The following is a 20,241-nucleotide window of genomic DNA, read 5'->3' on the forward strand; positions in this document are numbered from 1 at the left end:
GACCACTGAGCCCATATCCCCAGACCTATTTGGTATTTTATTTTAGAGACAGGGTCTCACTGAGTTGCTTAGCACCTTGATTTTACTGAGGCTGGCTTTGAATCTGAGATCCTCCTGTCTTAGCCTCCCAAGCTGCAGGGATTACAGGCAGGCGCCACTGTACCCAGCTCAATATTATCTTCGTTTAGTATGATCCAACCCAGTTGTTTTCTTGACTGTTTTAAAATAAATCTGTTCTCATCATCTGATACAATGCTCATGTACTCATCAAAACCAATGATACAGCTCTTATCATTATATTCATTTGCTCATAGAACCACCCCTGAAATTGGCACCTATTTTGCAAGCATATGAAGGAGAGGGTGATGGGCTGCACCATTGCCTTCTGTGCTTTTGGCCCGACCATTCCCGTGGTGGCATCTCTGACAGACCACTCTCACTGCATGCTACTACCTCAGAAAGCCATATTTCTGCAGAATCTCTTAACAACAGCTACATAAAAATCTATAATAAATTATTATAATTTATATTATAATTTATTTAATTCTCTGTAGTAATTTCAAGCTTTACACGTTACTTTTACACTGTGGTGACCTTCCTTCTATCTAACAAACATCTTTGTGTACCGAACCACTTGTTTCTTTAAAGGATTTGGGAGATCCCTGTGCTGTGGATCAAACCCAGAGCTTCACATGGGCTAGGCATTTGCTCCATCACTGAATTACACCGTTGTACCAGAATGGAGAGATTTTACTGGGAAATTTTATTCAAGCTCTGATAGTACCTAATGAAATGTTGCTCTATGACAAAATAATGGGTTTCTAGAAAATGATTATTTGTACCCACCAGATACACTTATGATGCCAGCCATCAGATTTACAGATTTACACTGGGGTTGTTGATAAGATAATATATTGCTTTTTTTCCCCCAAGTAAAAAATTGGAATCTATTTATTTATTTTTATTAGTAAAATTTTACATAATACTGGGATTCATTATACCATATTCTTGCATGCACATAATTTGATCAGTCTCATGTTCCAGCTAACATATTCTTTTTTTTTTTTTTTGGTACCTGGAATTGAACCCAGGGGTGCTTATCCACTGAGCAACATACCCAGCATGTTTGTGTATTTTATTTAGAGATAGAGTCTCACTGAGTTTCTTAAGGCCTCACTAAGTTGCTAAGGCTGGCTTTGACCCACAGTTCTCCTGCCTCATCCTCCAAAGCCACTGGGATCACAGGTGCCACCACATCTGTCTAACATATTCTTTATGGGTGAGGGTAGGTGGTATCTTGAACTTTTCTTTTGTTTTAAATGCTGGGAATTGAACCCAGGGCCTCATGCAAGCAACCAATTTATCACTGAGGTACATCCCCAGCCCTTGAGCATTATTTTTAATAGGTCCATCTTTTGGACACGACCTAATGGCTGGGTATCATGAGAAATACAGTATTTTATGTGTCTGGAACTTTAAGTATATTTTCACTCAAAATTCCTGTAGGACAGGAGTTTCTCAGAGTAATGAACTGGCTCTGGTCATATTCAACAAGATGAGACAACCAGCAAATATGGGAAAGACCTAAGATTGAAATTCAGATTTATAGTACACCAGGATTCAATATCTGGGTTATGTGGCTTCTCTGCAAGAGGAAGAAGAAAGTTGTTTTGTTTTTTTTTTTTAATACCAAGTATTTTGAGCCAGGTGCAGTGGCGCGTGCCTGTAATCCTAGCAGCCAGGGAGACTGAGACAGGAGAATCGAGAGTTCAAAGCCAGCCTCAGCAAAAGCAAGGCACTAAACAACTCAGTGAGATCCTGTCTCTAAATAAAAACACAAAATATGTCTGGGGATGTGGCTCAGTGGTTGAATGCTCTTGGGTTCAATCCCCTGTACAAAAAATAGATATTTTATTTTATGTTGCTGCTAGTGTATATAAAATAATTACCCTTGTGAAATAGAAATTCATGAAAATTCAGAGAGGTAGATGTTAAGGATTGACAAAAGTAGAAGATTGTATTTTGGTACATGTGTTACAGGGAAATTTTTTGTACAGGCTTCAAATTAAGCTCTCTTGAATATTCACTGGTTCTTGAGCAGTGGGTTTGGGTAACCTCAGAAAGATGACTACAAAAAGGAATAGACTTTCTGGGGTCTGAAGGAACTTGTACATGAAGATACTCCAGTCAGTAGGGGATCATGGTGAGCATTCTGCAGACAAATTTTTTCAAGTCTGCAACTGCCTGGGAAACCTTCATGTGGTTGAGTCCGGCTTCCAGCCAGAGCTGCTGAACCACCTTCTTCATAGTGTCAACGCTGGAGGACAAGACATGGTGCATTCGAGAGCCAGGTGACTCTTCTATCAGAGGGTCCACAGGTCACCGTCAGCTGGGCCAGATGACTGGGCAGCGTTTAGCAGAGAAGATTCCTTTTGAGGGGGTCTGTGGATTGAACACAGGGCACTTGACCACAGAGTCACATTCCCAGCCCTTTTTTGTATTTTATTTAGAGACTGGGTCTCACGAGTTGCTTAGCACCTCACCATTGCTGAGGCTGGCTTTGAACTCATGATCCTCCTGTCTCAGACTCCCGAGCCACTGGGATTACTGGCTGTGCACCACTGCGATTGGCTAGAAAAGAGATTCTTATAGAAAAAGAGATAAATAATTGCCAGGAATTAAGGGATGATTCTTTTTTTTTTAAATTGTTCTATTCTACATGACAGTAGAATGCATTTTGACACAACATGTATAAATGGAGTATTACTTCTCATTCAACTGGTTAAGGGCTGATTCTTTATCTGAAAACCCAGAAAGAGAAGCATGTCTCTTGGGAGCATGAAAGCAGTCATTCCAGTGTAGCTGAAGTCTGGGAAAGCCCAAGACTAACTTCATGGAGACCCCATACTTCTGACACAGAAGGCAAAAGATAACCCAGTATCTTTGATAAGGGCCTAAGAGTAAATGGGAAGTCTCAACTGGTTCTAAAGATGAGTCACTGTCTATGAGGACACATTCCCAACTGAGCTAACAGAAGGAAACTCAGTTCCTTGTATCTAAATAGCATGTTTTAGGTTTCCATTTTGTTGTGAATTCAATGAACAAATATTTGTTCAGTTCCTATGTTAGCCTGGGAACTCCATGAAATACTTATTTTCTGTACCCCATTGTCCAGGTTATTGTAGCTGTCTGGCCAGCTACATGAGGACTGTGATGGTCACTTTTTCCTTCTTCTGAGACTACACCCATATATTTTCTCCTTTACCAGTAACCGGCGCCCCCCCCCACCCAGCCCATCTCTCTTTCAGTATCAATGTGAATGACATTTGTCTTTCTTCACAGTGCAATATCTAATTCCCCTCTTCTATTCCCACCATATTCTTTTTTGAAATTTTTCTTATTGTGTGAAGGCTTTATTGGAACAATTCTTAGTATGTGTCTTCCATTGCAGCCTCCCATCTTGAGAGTTGAAGACCCTTCTTTTATCTCTTTGGGTTAATTATTTCAAACAGGTAATTTAGACAATTAAAGTCCCAGGAATTTGAATCCTGGATCAGAAGGGATGCTGGAGGTGGGGCTAATGGCAATTCTAGGGACAGATTCTTCATGAACCTGTGGATTTGTGCCAGCTCCCTGGAACTACCTTGATTCTGCAATCTGCCACAAGCCAGATAACTGCCTTAATTCTATGAACTCCTGATACCCTTCCAGGAATTTCTCTATTTGCTTTGTATAACTAGAGTTGGTCCCTGTTCTATGCAAATCACAGCTGGAACTGATGCAGTAAAGCTTCCATTCATTCAACTGAATTTGCAGTAAATTTTATTGAACACCTATCCTGCCCCAGTCAGTCTCAGTGTCTGCCAAAGTGATTATCCAAACTGATTTGTGGTAATATGTCCAAGGAAAAGATTGGAATTCAGTTTGTTGATCAGCTTTGTGTCACTGACAAAATACTTAAGATATACAACTAGAAAAGAGAAAAGATTTATATTTGCGTTATAGTTTCAGAGGTTTCATTCCATGATTAGCTGATTCTGTTGCTTTTAGGCCTATAGTGAGGCAGAACATCACTGACGGACATGTGGTAGACCAAAGCTATTGACCTCGTGGTGCCTAGGAAGCAAAGGAGAATTTGCTTTTATAACAAAGCCTCTCATTCAAAACCCAGTAAACTCTGAAGCATAAATGAATGAATGCATTGTTGAAGTCAGAGTCCTTGTGATTTAATCAGTTCTCAAAGACCCCCATCTTTGAACACTTCTGCATTGGAGACCAACTCTTTAACACTTGAGCTTTAGGGGTCATCTAAGAATACCCAGAATTAGCAGAATTAAACCCTAAGCTGATATTTCTTTTTTTTTTAAAAAAAAAATGTTTATTTCTTAGTTTTAGGTGGACACAATATCTTCATTTTACACTTATGTGGTGCTGAAGATGGAACCCAGTGCCTTCTGCATGCTAGGCGAGCGCTCTACCACTGAGCCACAACCCCAGCACTCTAAGCTGATATTTCTTGAGAAACATCCCCACATTTCTATGTCAAGCCAGTTACTAGAAATCTTCAACAGCTGCAAATCATCAAAGAGAGACATTTCTCCCCTGCCAGATAACTTAAATTACCCTTTGATAGAGGCTATAACTAGGCAATTTATACCAAATAGATTAGGAGGAACCCCAGGTTATTGGCCAAGGTATTTCAAGCCAAGTGAGTCTTATAGCATCTCTCAACTATTATCAGTAATGTGAGTAATGACAGATTAGCTGTAAAGATACTTTGCAAACACAGAGGAGCCTGGCAATTGAAGTTCTAGAAATGGATAGTTTTCTTTGATATTCAGAAGTTGTCAGACTACCTGATTTTTGTTTGAAACTTACTAAGAATTCATTACATATAGGATATTCCTAATTCCTCAAAATTCCCCAGCAACCACCTCCAAATCCCACCCAGTTTCTTTCTTTCTTTTTTTAGAGAGAGAGAGAGAGAGAGAGAGAGAGAGAGAGAGAGAGAGAATTTTTTGATATTTATTTTATAGTTTTTTTTTTTTTGGCGGACACAACATCTTTAATTTGTATGTGGTGCTGAGGATCAAACCCAGGGCAGTGCGCATGCCAGGTGAGCACGCTCCCACTTGAGCCACATCCCCAGCCCCTCTTTCTTTCTTTCTTTCTTTTTTTTTTTTAGTTGTAGATGGACACAATATTTTTGTTTATGAATTTATTTTTTAATGTGGTGCTGAGGATCAAATCCAGTGCCTCACACGGGTGAGGCAAGCGCTCTACCACTGAGCTACATCCCCAGGCCCCCACACATTTTCTTAAACAAAAATTCTTGCTATGGTCTGAATGTTTTATTCCTACTCCCAACCCCCAAATTCATATGTTGAATTTCTAAGCCTCCAAGGCGATGGCATCAGGAAGTGGGACCTATGGGAGATGATGAAGTCATGAGGGCAGAGCCCTATATTCCTGTATACAGTGCTGCCTATTGCCAGAGATTACTATCTTTAAAAATGGGATAGTGTTCTTCAAAATCAGCCAAGGGAGCTTATCTGCCCCTTTCAGCAAGTGAGGACACAGCAGGAAGTTATTTATGAATCAGGAAAGCTGGTACCATGACCTTACATTTTCCAGTCCCCAGAAGTGTGAGGATTAAATTTGTTATTTATTATTTTAGCATCCCAGGAATACTAAGATAGTTCATAAACAAATAAGTAGACTCTTTGCTCTGAGAATGATGAAACAGAACCCATGTGGGGAACAAACTCTTATCTAGTTATGTTTGTTTATACTAAACAAAATAGTAGGAGACATATAGGTATTCACTGTTTTAAGTGTAACCAGAAATGGTGGTGGTTGTTTTTTTTTTTCCTTGTTTGTTTGAACACCGTGGATTGAGCCCAAGGGCACTTTATCATTGAGTATATCATACATCCCCAGCCTTTTTTTTTATTTTTCATTTTGAGACAGGGCCTTGCTAAATTGCTGAGGTGGCTTTGAACTTGTTATCTTCCTGTCTCAGCCTACTGAACTGCTGGGATTACTGGTATGCACCATCATACCCAATCCCACCCAGGATTGTTTGAAATGTGTGTTAAGTCACATAGACAACGAAAGTACTGTCATGAAAAAAGAAGGGACTTATACTACTGATCCCTACAAACAGAAGGCACTGCAGGCTGTGAATGGGGAGCACACAGGGAAATACCAGGTCAGTAAGAAAACAAGGTCAGAGCCTTTATTGTGGTTTCCAAGGGAAGGACTGGGTAAAGGAGCATAAGTTTTGAATTGTTTGGCTTGGCTAACTCGAACAGGATGCAGCATTTAGGAATGTCTCTTGCAGTCTGGTACCTGGCACTGGGGCAATTAGGTAAAGGGAACACTAAGAGCTTGATAAAAGAAGAAGTTAGAAGTATATCCCCCCCCCCAGTGGTTGGTATGCATATAAGAGGTGTGCCTTAGGCAGTTTTTTACTGTCTTTAGGAAATGGCTAACCCCAAAGAAGCAGTCCCTTATTTAAAAACTACAACAATAACAACAAACAACAGAATATAAAGGTATGATTAATACATTCACAGACAGTCCTACTTGTTTTGGCACTTTTCATCTTTTTTACTAACTCTTTAAGTGTCCATCTCCTTTTCTAAGTCTGTGAACAATGAGCACGGGGTCACATCTTACTCTTGTCACTGGTGGGTATTCAGCATATGCCTGCTAAATTAGTGAGCCAGTGTGTGTGTTTAGGCAAAATTGAGGGTAGGTATAGTCAGACAAAAGAAAACAAGCAATCAAATAATAAAAACTGTGAGTCATCTAGGCAAGAGAGTCAGCTTCTGGCCTGCTGCCCACTTTGGCTCTTCAGATACCACTGGGGCAAAAAGAAAGCCTCCCCCCACCCCTTTTGCAGCCTTCCCCCCATACCTGTATTCTCTCCAAAACTGCAAGAAAGGGAGTAGGTACGAATGAATAGGGAGACAGCCAGAGCTATCTCCTCAGTATTCCATCCCCAAACCCCTAACCTGCACATCTTTCTCAGCCCTTTCCCCATTTGCTTGGTCCTATGAAATTCTAGCTTGGTCTCTGTTTTTTTTTTTTTTAGACAAAAGAGACAGGCTTGAGGATAGGCAAGCAGTGGGAGTCACTGTGTTAAAATCTTGACAGGCTCTTGGCTCATGTCCTTGTAAAATGAGGAAAATACATAAACTCAGCGAAAACTGAGTTTACAATTGTGCAGCTCGACCCTGTCTCCACCTCAGTCCTGTCCCTGACTATGGCCTTTCTACAAATGTTGGACCTCCAACTCAAGGAGGGGCTTCTCACTCTTGAGACAGATGGCATTCTCCCTTAAATGTGTATCTACTTTCTAAATAAACCTTTGTCTCTGCGTTTGCCAGACTCATGCTGAAATTCTTTGCTGCCCTGAGTTCCCTCCGGGAACTCTTTGGACCCTTCTTGGGAGAGATTTCTTCTCCATGACAGTCAGTTACTGAATTAGGCATGGTCCTGGCCACCTGCCTCCCATAGATGGCATGCCAATCACTGAACTGGTCACAGGAGAAGATATTTCTCTGAAGAATGGTCTGAGAAGTTTCCAGAGAAAGGGAGAACTTGACTCAGGGCCAGCAAGGTTCTTGCAGACATGACAGAAAAGAATTTTACCATGCACCAGTCAAAGGCAGAGACAGAGGTTTATTTGTGAAGTAGATACATATTCAAGGAAGAATGGCGGCTTATCTTAAGAGAGAGACCCCTTTGGGGTAATGCAGGCTACCTCCAGAGAGACAGAAGGCAACCTGTTGGTATGGGGTGTTAGTATTTGCAGAGGGAGGATAGCTAGGGGCTGGTCTAGAGGTGGAGGCAGGGTAGAGCTACACAATTTTACACCCTCCTTTGCACATTGCCCTCAAAGTTGCAAGTGTTGGAGGGAGCCTTTCACATTTAGTGGTTTATGGCGGTTCTTTTGACACTTAGTATGTCTCTCTGTCTTCCCAAATTACTATTTCAAAATGACCAGTTTTGCAAACGAGAAAAGGTTTATTTAGGAGGCAGCCAAGCCAGAAGACAGATCAAGTCTCAGATCTCTCCCCCATAAGGTTTAGGGATATTTATGATAATGAAGCAGGGAGGTCGAAGGTACGGGGAGAGGTGATTGGAAGTAAGGAAAATTGAAGTAATCAGTGGTCTGTACACGTGGAATCAAATTTCATTGTCTTCATAGGACACATATTCAGGAAGTGTTGTTGGTGGGGACAAAAGGACAGTGCAAGTAATAAATAATGGGTCAGATCAGAAAGATGGAGGCTGGTTTGAAAGGAAAAGTAATAAAATATTAATACCTCTAGAGCACTTCCCCTTTTCCTCCTGTTGCCAAGGTTACCAGCCTCCAGGGATTATTCCTCCCTGCAGAAAGTTGTAGGGGATTTTAGTGAATGCCTCCTAGGCTGCTCCCTTCTTGCCAGGACCCCTGATCGACTTCCTTCTGGCCCTTGGATCACTCCATCTTTTAGGTCAAGTAAGCAGGTTGTGAGGAAGTGAAGGCATGAGAACAAAGGAATTCTAAAGTGTGTAAAAGGGGCAGGACACCCCCACTTCCTCAGAGAACCAGCTCCTCTGCCCCAGGGGTCCTAGCCTTGCCTCACCCTCAGCTACTTGCAGGCCTTCTTGGGTGGGGCCCTCAGGGCAGAGCAGGACAGGGCTGAGCCAGAGGCAGCAGGAGCACTATGGGCACAGTGCAGGGTTGGAGAGGGGTTCAAACTGGCCGCTTTTTCAGTAGAGAGCCCTGTGCTGAACTTCACTGCCAGCTCTAAGTTTGCCTAGAGAGTGGTGCCCTGTGATCACTGCCCATGCCCTTCCCCTGCTGGAATGGCCCTGGAAGCAGGAATGAGAGTGGTCCCCTGGGAACCAGAGAAAGCCATCAGGCTGATGCCACCAGGTTATCTTGGACAAACTCTTCCCTCTGCAGGACCTAAGAGCCCCATCTGCAAAACTGGGGGTGGCAGACAGCTGGATGAGGTAGCCCTGAGTCCCTACCCGCCCTAAAGACTTAAGAGTCTGTGACCCTCAGTGTGATATCTATGATTACCTTGAGGACTCCAAGTTTTAGCAAAGGGAAGACAGATTCTCCTGTTGCACATTAGTTGGCGGCAGAGCTGGGTGACTAGGTTGAGTCTCATCCTATATGCCCTGACTTCCCAAGAGGCGCATGAGGAAAGGTCTGGAGATGCTAGGCTCTCCATCCCAGGTTCTGAGAAACTGATGTGACTCCGTTTTTGAGAAATCAGCTTCTACCTCAAGGCCTGTCCAGAGGGAGGGGGCATGACTCTTGTCTTTGGAAAAACCCACAGAAGGTTCTTAGGCACATACCCACCCTGCTGAGTTGTTTAACAAAAGGGATCTGTGGTGCTAGGTGCCCCTGACTCAGTTAAGCTAGGTGAGGACCCATAGCAACCCCATAGCAACCACCAATCAGCACGAGACAGGAAAAATATCTGAAATGTCAGGTGACCTCCCAGTAGTTTCCGTGATGTATAACATGATTAGGCAACCCTGCAGTTTGGCATATAGACTCTTGCAACCCTTCTGGCCTAAACCAATCAGTTCAAATATATCCACCATTTGATTTCACCCACTACCCTTACCCAACTTGTTCCCGCCAATGAATGTGCTCATCAATGTTAAGAATTGTAGTTTGATTTTCCCGTGGCATATAATGATTTCCTGTGTGATGTTGTGATGCATAGTGTATCCTTCCAAAACCTATAAATCCTCACTAACTAAGGGTTGGGACTCACTACTCAGGACCGCTGTATTGTAAACGATTGAGAGTCCAGGTGCGAGCCTGCAATAAAGACTCTTGTGTAATTGCATCAGATTCGGCTCCTGGAGGTCTATTGGGGTCCCACGAATCTGGCATTATGGTTCTAGGAGCTTGTGGGCACCTGGTAGCCCTGCAGGCATGGGGGCCATTTCTTGGCTCTGGCCCAGGGATGGCAGAGTTTCTTGGGTAGGTGGACAGTGGGCCCCATAACTGGTCCCCTATAACACCCCTTGCCTTATCCATGGGCCAAGGATTGGGTGGGGCATGTCTGAGAATCAAGGGCACATTCAGCAGAAATGAGAAGGGGGCAAAAAGGGAAGGGGGTGAAGCCCAGTTGGGTCCTCTCAACTTGGCAAGGAGTCACAAGACTGGCCCAAGGCTTAGGGTAGAGGGTATGGTGGAGGACGTCAAAGGAAGGAATGTTCTATGTCCCACTTAATGCTCAAGAAGCAATGAGCCTGATCCAAGGGTCTTTCTTAAGGAAATCCTAGGAATCCTAGGCTGGGGGCAGGGGGCGGACACACCTAAAATCTTCATCCCAGAGCAGGAAGTCTTTGCCTTTGGAAAGGCCATGTCCTCTTTTGAGAATCTGAGGGAAATTACATCCTTCCCTAGTGGGGAAAATGAGGACCAGATTGTCAAGGAGATGTCTCACATCTAGCTTAGGGCTTAAAAGGCCCTTGACTGAGACTGAGTGAGGCCCTGTATACCTGTAGGCAGGGAGCCAATGAGTGCAGACCTGAACCAGGCAGGATGGCAGGGGGATAGGCAGGATGGCAGGGGGACAGCCAGCGGGGCTGGAGGAGGCAGCATGAACTCCTCAGAGACTGAGGCCTGGCCTTCTGGGCCCTGCTTGGAGCTGGACTCCCTCCAGCACTCCCCCACCAAGGCAGTTCCATGATGCACATCCAGGCCTTGGCCCAGGATCCTGGACCACCTCTCTCCTCCCTCACTCAGATCCAGTTTATTGGGAGGGCTGTCCTTAGTTAATGAGCTTGGGAGCCTCTGGCTTCCCCACTCAGCCTTTCCCCCTGTTGGTCAGCAGGGTTGAGCCATCCCTACTGCACACACAGGTTCACAGGCACTAAAACCTGGGCACAGGACTCCCCCCTTTTTCTCTGTCATGTGCCCATGAACTTGGGCTTCCCAGACAGAGGAATTGAGCAGGAATAAGATTTGAGAAAAGCCTTAAGCCCCAAAGGGACTTGTGCCCAGGGAGATAGATATTGGGACAGGGAAAAGGGATGAGAAGTGTTGGAGTTCAAGCCAGGGCAGGCGGGTGGGGCTGGGCCTGGGCTTCCCAGGAGAGGTTGAGGAGGAAAGGAAGAGGGAAGAGCAGTCTTTTTGTGGGACTTTGTATTCTGGAGACTTGGAGACACATCCTGCATCATAGGTCACCCACCTCCTAAAGTTGGTCAGAAAGGATAAGGGGCTGGGCGAACAAACCGCTGAGGATGAGCTCATACCAAACATGTGCATACTCTCTCTCTCTCTCTCTCTCTCTCTCTCTCTCTCTCTCTCTCTCTCACACACACACACACACACACACACACACACACACACACACCCTAGGGACATGCATCTGACCCCTTGGGTGACATCCTTTTGCCTCCACCCTTATCACACAAGATGGTTTCACCCAGATACAAGTATGGAAAGAAGCAGTATAGTTTGTCTGTCCTGATGCTTCATATGGCAAGATGATATGGGGTCCTTGATACAAATTCAGAGAGCCCCACAACCACTAATAGTACTCTGGAAATTCTGACATGGTCAGGTCGCACAACTAGTGGAGAAAATAAACATAAATCATTCCAGCTGCATTCATTGCTTGCCTGCTGTGCACTAGATGAAACACCTCACCTCCTCCTCGAACAACCTACTACGAAGGTGATATTATTCCCAGTCCCAAGATCACACTCTGGAGACTAACAGACACACGGTTTGATGTGCCCCCTGCCCAACACTCTGGGGCCTGCAGACTCAAAAGACCTGAGTCTACCCCAGGGACAGGACCAGAACCAGCACCTGATGCACCCCAGGAGGAAGGGACCAGGGTGGGACACAGTTGCAGGTGAGATGCAGGATGAATGCCCCCACCCTCCCACATCTGGGGAGGAGACGGCCAGGAGGGGGCACCAGACTGATTCAGGCTGGCTCACCTCCCACTAGAGGGCTGGGCCAGACTTGGTTTTCAAATTTCTGGGCAGCTGGCACCCCCTGTAGTCAGACAGGGATGCTGCAGGGCAGGGCTTGTTCCATCCCTAGTGCTAGCTGAGGGTTTTCTCTCCTCTCATCTCCAGCCCTTGCCAGGAAGCCAGCCAGGTCAGTCACTGTGATTATTACTGTTGCCACATTTTAAGGATCAGAGAAATGACAAGTGTCTTGCTCAAGGTCAATGAGCTAGACAATGTTGGTTCCCTAGCTTGGGTCTCCAGAGAGCAAGGATCTTTCGCTTCCAAGAGGGCTTTGTTCCAACCCCTCAGAGCCTCCCTACATCCCCAGGAAACACCCTTCTCTAAACCTAGAACAAACAGACAGAGCATCCATAGGAAGAAGTAAAAACTATTTACAAATGTACAACAGGAATGGAAGTCTTAGCACTCCCAATACGGGAGTGATTGAGGGCTCAGCTACGAGAGGCCTCCACGTGGAGGCTCAGAAGATGAGGTTCAGATGTCCTGGTATCCAGCAGTGTGAATGGGTGAGTGAGAGGCTCATGGATGGGAGGCCAAGCCTTCTCTGTGGGCTTTTTGCTGCGGCATCGGGCTGATGGAAATCTAAACACATAAGTCAATACACGGGTGTTCTTTCTAACTTCTACCCTGTAGTTCACAGTCATGGCTCTGGGCCCCAGGAGGCAGGACAAAGGAGAGGGCTGGTACCCCAAGTAATCCAAGGGCCCTTGGGGGGCACCATGGGTTATCTACCCTACTGCACTCCTAATGCTCCACTTCATATATTTCACATGGGATTTCAAGTACAAATTTCCATTAAAAAAAGAGCCAGGCACAGTGGCACATGACTATTATTCTAGTGGCCTGGGAGGCTGAGGCAGGAGGATCACAAGTTCAAAGCCAGCCTCAGCAAAAGTGAGGCACTAAGTAACTTATTGAGAACCTGTCTCTAAATAAAATACAAAATAGGGCTGGGGATGTGGCTCAGGGGTCGAGTGCCCTGAGTTCAATTCCCTGTCCCCCTCCCCCCAAAAAAAGAATCTCCTTTAAAACATAAATTACTAGTCTCAGTCCTCATTAATAACTGAGGAAACTGAGGCCTAGAAAGGTAAGGGACTGTCCAAGGCCAACTAGCAAATTAGTGGCGCAGTCTTTTCTCTTTGTCAATTCAGCAACACCTGGGAGTGCTCTGAAACCTGGAACCCGCACACGCAGGTCCATATTTCCGTTCCTTAAGCTCCATGTGCTTCAGCTTCAGGGCCAGCCCAACCTCCGGAGCCTCCCCCAACACATGTGTGACCCACAGACATCCCTCTCCCAATGCACACCCACTATTCCTCACCTCCTGTAAAGCTGCAGCCTCGCCACTCCCTGGGGGGCCCTGCCCATGTGTTGGAGATGTGGGCCCAGGGAGCTCTGTGGGACGGTGTTGACGGGAATATTGTGGCGAGAACCGTGTGTGCACTGGGTCCCCTTGCTCAGGGTCCCACTCCGTGCCTTCCTCCTGCTGCATCCAAGTAGCTGCAGACATGTACCTGGGGCGTGATAGACCAAATGCAGGGAGTCACTACCCACCTTGGCCTGGTCCCCCTGACCACCCTCACCCTCAGCTTGGAAAGCACAGAGCCCAGGGTTCCCAGCCAGTAGTCTCATCCCGGCTGCATTTCCCCTCTACCCCATTTCTTAGGGCAAGAACCTAGAAGGGCAATGAATAGGGACGTTCCCACAGGCTCCCAGAGTGCCCTGGAGAAAACCCCAAAGGAAAGGACAATGGGTGACAGGGCCTGGGAGCTGGGGTCAGGGACCAAAGAAGAAAACCCAGCTTTATCTCACCCCACTCCCACCAGCCCCAGAGGTCCACCACTTGAGCCTTCAGTTTACCAACTCACTTGGGTCCCACTGGCATACAAATGGTCAAATACCAGTTGTTGGCACAGCCCTGGTCGAAGGGGTTGTTGTTCCAGAGTGATTTGCCCTGGAGGGAGATGGGGATGGGAAGAGGAGCTCAGAATCAGCAGGACTCGGCAAGTCCATCTCCCAGTGACTCCTCCTAAGTCAGTCAGCTAAGCCAGGGCTCAGCCCAGGCCTGGAGCAAGATTCTAAGGGCAGGGGAGCCCAGAGTGACCCAGGGCCTCCTGCCTTCCTATGCTCCTAGGAAGAGTGACCTCCCTCGACTCACTTGTGAGCAGCTCTCCCCAGACAGTGCTGATACTGCACTCCTTTCTCCTGCCTTCTCTTGGTTCCTCATTATCCTGTGCCTCCCTGTGCAAGATCCTTGTTCTGTCTCCATTGGCCACACCTGTCCTCTTACCTCATCCTTCCACACACCCTCCTTTTTTAAAAAATATTTTTTAGTTGTTGATAGACCTTATTATTTTTTTTTTTAATTTGTATGGGGTGCTTAGGATCGAACTCAGTGCCTCACACATGTTAGGCAAGTTCTCTGCCACTGAGCTACAACCCCAGCCCCTTTCAGATACCTTTTAAATTCTTCCTTGTGCTGCTCAATTGCTCCAAAGAAAATGTCACCACCCCACTCCCACTTCATTTCCCCACCTCTCATTTTTTTTTTCTAAAATTATGCCTTAATTGAATTTCACTATCTGGGAGGACAGGGGCAGTGGGGAGGCCCAATCATAGTTTCCTAGTCAAAAATCACATGGCCCAGGAAAATCTGGGCTGAAGGCCTTCAGTACACAAAGCAGTAAAGGTCAAGCTCAAAGTAAAGGCAGACCACAGGGCTGATGAATAAGGGCCAAGCACAGAGTCTCAGGTGGGAGGAGGACCAGATATGGCAGTGGTGGGCTGGGAACTAAAAGGATGGGAGGTGATGAACAGATAGGCTCCTCTGTCTGTTCACTGTCTTGGGGTCTGCAGCATCCCCTCCCCCACTGATGCTGCCCACCAGTCTTACTGAAAGAGCCTTTAGTCAAGAGATTGCCATACTAAAGGAATCCCAGGGCAGAGATGCCCACTTCTATCATTCCTAATCAACACTAAAAAGAAAAAGCAATAAAGATACACAGATTGGAAAGAAGGTAATGAAACTGTTCGTCACAGATGACAATTTTCTATGTAGAATGTACAACAGCCAGAAAATGCTGAGGGAGAACTCAGTGGTTGAGCACCCCTGATTCAACCCCTAGTCCTAGAAAAACAACACTAAGGACTCCTGCTCTTGGGAAGATGCTATGAAGAAAATGGAATGACAAGTCACAGATTGCAAGAAGAGATTTGCAAAACCTAGATCTGAATCTGATGTAGAAAACTCTTAAAACTCAATAAGAAAACAACCGTTTTTTCATATGGGCAAAAGATTGGAGTAAACGCTTTTGGGTGGAGTGGGTACCACGGATTGAATATAGGGACACTCAACCACTGAGCCACATCCCCAGTCCATTTTTTTCTTTGTATTTTATTAGAGACAGGGTCTCACAGAGTTGCTTAGTGCCTCGCTTTGCTGAGGCTGGCTTTGAACTCGGAATCCTCCTGTCTCAGCCTCCCAAGCTGCTGGGATTACAGGTGTGCGCCACTGTGCCCTGCCAGGAGTAAACATTTTACCAAAGACGCACTGAAGGCCAAACAGACATGAAAATAGGCTCAACATCATTACTCATTAGGAAAACACAACCTGGATCCTTAATGAAATACTACGACTCATTTAATAAGACAGGTTTGATTAAAAGACAAAACAAAATAACAAAGGACAGTGTGAGGGGCTAGGGTTGTGGCTCAGTGATAGAATGCTTGCCTAGTGTGTGTGAGGCACTGAATTCGATTCTTAGCACTGCATATAAATAAATAAAAGGTCAACTGATACCTAAAAGATATTTGAAAAAAAAAAGTGTGAAATGTTGGTGAGGATGTGAAGCAACTGGAATTCCCAAACATTGCTGGTAGAATTTAGAAACCTTACAATTGTTTTGGAAGACAAATTTGGCAATTTCCTACAAAGTTCCACACGTGTTTACCTTATGACTCAGCAATGCCACCCTTAAGAATTTATTCAACAAAAATGAAAACTTATGTTCACATTCCTGTGCATCAATGTTTGGGGCAGCTTTATTTATAACTACCCCAAACTAGCTAGGCATTGTGGCCCACACCTATAATCCCAGAGGCTTGTGAGCCTGAAGCAAGAGGATGGCAAGTTCAAAGTCAGCCTCAGCAACTTAGTGATGCACTAAGCAACTTTGTGAGACCCTGTCTCAAAATTTAAAAAAAAAAATTTTTTTAAACATAATGGGAGGGGTGCTAGGAATGTGGCTCAGTGATTAAACACCCCCGGGTTCAATTTCTACTATGAAACAAACAAAACAAAACAAACAAAAATACTGGCAAAAACTAGATGTAATGTAAAAAATCCTTCGTTTGATGAATGTATAAACAATCTATAGGGCATCCATACGCTTCTACACAGCAATAAAAGGAAATAAAATACTGATATGAGCGACAACATGGATGAATCTCAAATACATTGTCCTAAATAAATAAAGCCAGAGAAAAGAAGGCAATGACTCCATTTACATGTGATCCTGGAAAAAAAGAAAAACCAGAAGGACATAGGGAGAGAGAATGAAAACAACATGTGAATGAAAGGATATTCTGGAGTAAAGAAACTGCCTAAACTTGATCATGCTGGAGAATGCAGGACAGTATCCATTTGTCAAAATCCCTTATCCTAGACTAAAAGGGTGAATTTTGCAGTTTTAATTTATTCCTCAATAAATGAGTTTTTTTTTTTTTTAAATCCCACCATGGCTCCCAGGTTTCCACTTCATCAAAACTAAATTTCACGCTCAACTTTTAGGGGCTTTTTAATCTTGACTCCCACGGGGTCAACTTCATTGCCCATGCCACCTTGGGTTTGATTTAGAATCGTTCCTTCCTCATTTCCTTAACATCCTACTTTCGGGTTTCTGTGCCTTTTTGCAAAGGTGTGCCTCTCGCAGACAACACCCTCCTGTCTTCCACCTTTGCAAAATCACACCTAGGACAGGAAGAGTGGCACGTCCTCCTCTACAATGCTGGCCTCGCCAAACTCAGTTTCTTGCAGGCTGCTACACCACTCAGGACCGACCCCCATCTCAAGCGTTTTCCTAGGTGTCTGCTGGTGTTATTCTGATCACAGACTGTATCATCAGGATCAGAATGACAGGCAGCAGGAGTACCAAGACAGGTACAGCTACTGCGATGCTGTGCATACACAAGCTAAGAAGAACAGACCAACTGTTCTCTCCTGGCCCCGCCCAACGACCGACACGCCCTCATTAGCCCCGCCCTTGCTGGCCCCGCCCACCCACTTTTTCCTCCCTGGACTGGACAATTAATCCAGCACACCCAAGAGAAACCTCACCACACCATGCTGTTCTTCCACTTGACCCTTTTCAACCTTCATTACCCAACTTCTTGGCCTCCCTAGATTCTTAACTCCATAGTCCATCCTACCACGCCCATCTCCCTGACCCCACTCACCTTCAACCTGTCCTTCACAGGTCCTCTCAAGTAGCTTCTCCCTTTAGCCCTGCCCACAACATCAGCCCTCCCTTGGTTAACCCCGCCTCTTGGCTGTCCTGCCCCTTGGCTGTCCGTCCCTCCCCACAACCCATTCTCTTCCCAGTGTGGGCCCTTGGGACTGGGTGGATACGCCATGGCTGAGTCCAGCGACAATGGCATGTGTCTTGTACGAATGAGAAAAAGCACACTGGTAGCCAGAAGAACAACCAGATAAAGGCACAGGGACACCAGCAGCAGCACGAATACGCGGAAATTTCTTTGACCTACACAATTGTTTACCCACAAGCAGTGGTGGTCAAAGTCCTAGGGGAGAGAAGGCAGACCTTGAGGGTCTATTTGGCTTAGCCCAATACCCCCAAATCTTGAGGCGCCCCCTCAACCCAGCCCCTAGACCTCCTGCTCTTGGCCCTGCACGTGAGCTCCCATCTCCAGGGTGAAACCAGCACGTCCATCGATAGAGCACAGTTAGGACGCCATGGCTCATCAGGTCATTTGTCATTAGTGAGGTCTTTAGAGACAAGACCTGCCTGGTGTCACATTGAGCAGGATACAGAAAAGCTCTGAAGCTGTATTTTTTCAGATACTGGGTAAGGATGAGAAGAATTTCTTGCCCAGCCAGCCTTCTGTACTTGGAAACCCGTGCAAGGTGTGCACATGAAAGAAGAGCACTTGGAACCCAGGAAACCCTCAATTGGACACCCAGAGGTGGACAGGCAACGATACCTAGAACAGGGCAGCAGGCAGCCTAAAGTTATGGGTATCTAGTATCAGCAAGCTAGTGGGACAGTCATTGCCTTTCCTCCCCTTGACTCCACCAGGCTCAGCACAGATGGTGCCCTTTGCATGTCAGCACCTGTGCAAGCAAGGCCAGCGTCTCAGGACAAGTGCATAACTGGAGGCAATAACATATATAAGTGACCAAGAGTGGCTGAGAGCCACTTGTATCAGTGTGGGAAGATGATCTCATACCCACCCCTGGACCACATATGATGTGAGGTTCCTGGTCCTGGCCAGGTGCCCTGGGATGGGTTGGTGAGTGGACAGGAAGGAGGAGTACATACCTCCACACAGATATTACAGAAGGGACAGTGGTGGGTCCGGGGTGGACGATGGAAAGAACACTTGGAGCACCACTGCAGGCGAAAGGCCGTGTTGTTCACTCGTGCTATGTATTGAATTTTGGGGTCCTCTTCTAAGGAGCCTGGCAGGGGAAAGATTTGGGAAGTGGCAGGAGGCCCTTCCACCACTCTACTGCTTGGGGCCGCGCCATAGCATCATTGGGCAACAAGAAGGGTGGGGAGGACGAGGGCAGGGGAATCCCGGTCCCTGTTGAGCAAGCTGATCACTCAGATGGGTGGCAGTCAGAGAAAAAGGGCTGTCCAGCCACAGGAGCTCTATACAGAGCTCTCCCCTTTTGGAATAGTGATCAGTGCTTGAAGTCGTGTGTAAAATGGGAAGGAGGAGGAGTGAACTGCATGGTTTGGAAGAGCCTGCTGGCCTCTCTTGCCAGCCTGCCCAGTCCTCCCTTCGAAAGCAGCTGGAACACCTCCAGGATTCTGTTTTTTCGCACTTCAGTGGCTTGGGAAATGAAGTGCCAGGGCCCAAGTAATGATGACATGGAGGGAAGGGCTCCTGAGGCCACGGGGGCGGGGGGTGGGGTTGAGGGGGGTTAGCATGTTTGAAATCACCCCTATAGGCATCAGCCCTTGGGATAACACCTCCTTCTCCAGGGGTCTGAGGCCTTACCTTTGTGCAAAACGCCTGGGTCTGACCCGTTGAGGAAAATGAGGCTGCAGAAGGACACTATAAAGAATAGGCCCGAAACCACGGCAAATTCCCACTGCCCATTCTGAGCCAACCACCGGCACCTGAAACCAGAGCCAGACTCAGTCCTAGTCTGGGGAAACCCAGAGCTCCCCAAAAGGCCTAGTTCACCTGAGGTAGGACTCACTCGCCTTAAGGACAGATCTAAATATCCAGGTTAGAGACAGACCATGGAGACTCCACAAAATGTCACCAGCATTACCAGTCTCTCATAGTTCCCTAAATGCGTCAGGCACTCCAGACCTCTGTGCTTTCACATTGAGTTCCCTCTAACTCTATATCCTCCTTCCCCTGCTGACCCTCTCTCTCCACTTCTCTCCCTGCCTCTGTACTGTCCTTGTCTATTTTCTCTTCTGTGTCTAAGACACTGACACCTTCCATGGGAGACTCACGGAAAGGCGAAGAAGATGCCACTTATTGTAATAAGAAGCATTGCATTAAAAGCTGGAATCAGGCTTGGTTTCAGCCATGAGGATTCGATCAGAGGTTCATTTGGGGGCGTGATACTCTGTGAAGAGGCCATGGCTAGACCACCAAGTCTCACAGACTGAAGCCACCAACGAACTCTTCTGGGTTGGCACCCAGACTGCCATGACAACAGAAGTGACATCACAGAGGTTCTGGAATGGGGGCTCTGGCTGCTTCCAGTGACTTCTGAGATCAACCTTCCCCCACCCCTACATACGCACATGATGTAGACTGGGACATCCTGCTCTTATGATGGTAGCATTCTTGGAGCTTGTGATGATGTGATGTGGTTTGTCCCAAAGGTTCAAAGGCTGGAGGGTTGGTCCTCAGTGATGAGGTGGTAGAACCTGAAAGAGGTGGGCCTAGTGGGAGGTAACTCAGTCACTCTGCAAGATGCCCTCTCAAGGGAGTAATGGACTTCTCATGGGCCCCCATTTG

At 46.2% G+C, this 20,241-nt stretch overlaps 2 pseudogenes; both read right to left on the reverse strand.

The window, feature by feature from the left end:
• Positions 1–2,128: 2,128 nt before the first annotated feature.
• Positions 2,129–2,340, reverse strand: LOC143640096 (guanine nucleotide-binding protein G(I)/G(S)/G(O) subunit gamma-5 pseudogene; annotated as a pseudogene).
• Positions 2,341–13,879: 11,539 nt separating this feature from the next.
• On the reverse strand, positions 13,880–19,858 carry LOC143390317 (palmitoyltransferase ZDHHC19-like; annotated as a pseudogene).
• Positions 19,859–20,241: the final 383 nt, after the last annotated feature.

Source organism: Callospermophilus lateralis, unplaced genomic scaffold, assembly GCF_048772815.1.
Source record: "Callospermophilus lateralis isolate mCalLat2 unplaced genomic scaffold, mCalLat2.hap1 Scaffold_1144, whole genome shotgun sequence".
Taxonomy (NCBI): domain Eukaryota; kingdom Metazoa; phylum Chordata; class Mammalia; order Rodentia; family Sciuridae; genus Callospermophilus; species Callospermophilus lateralis.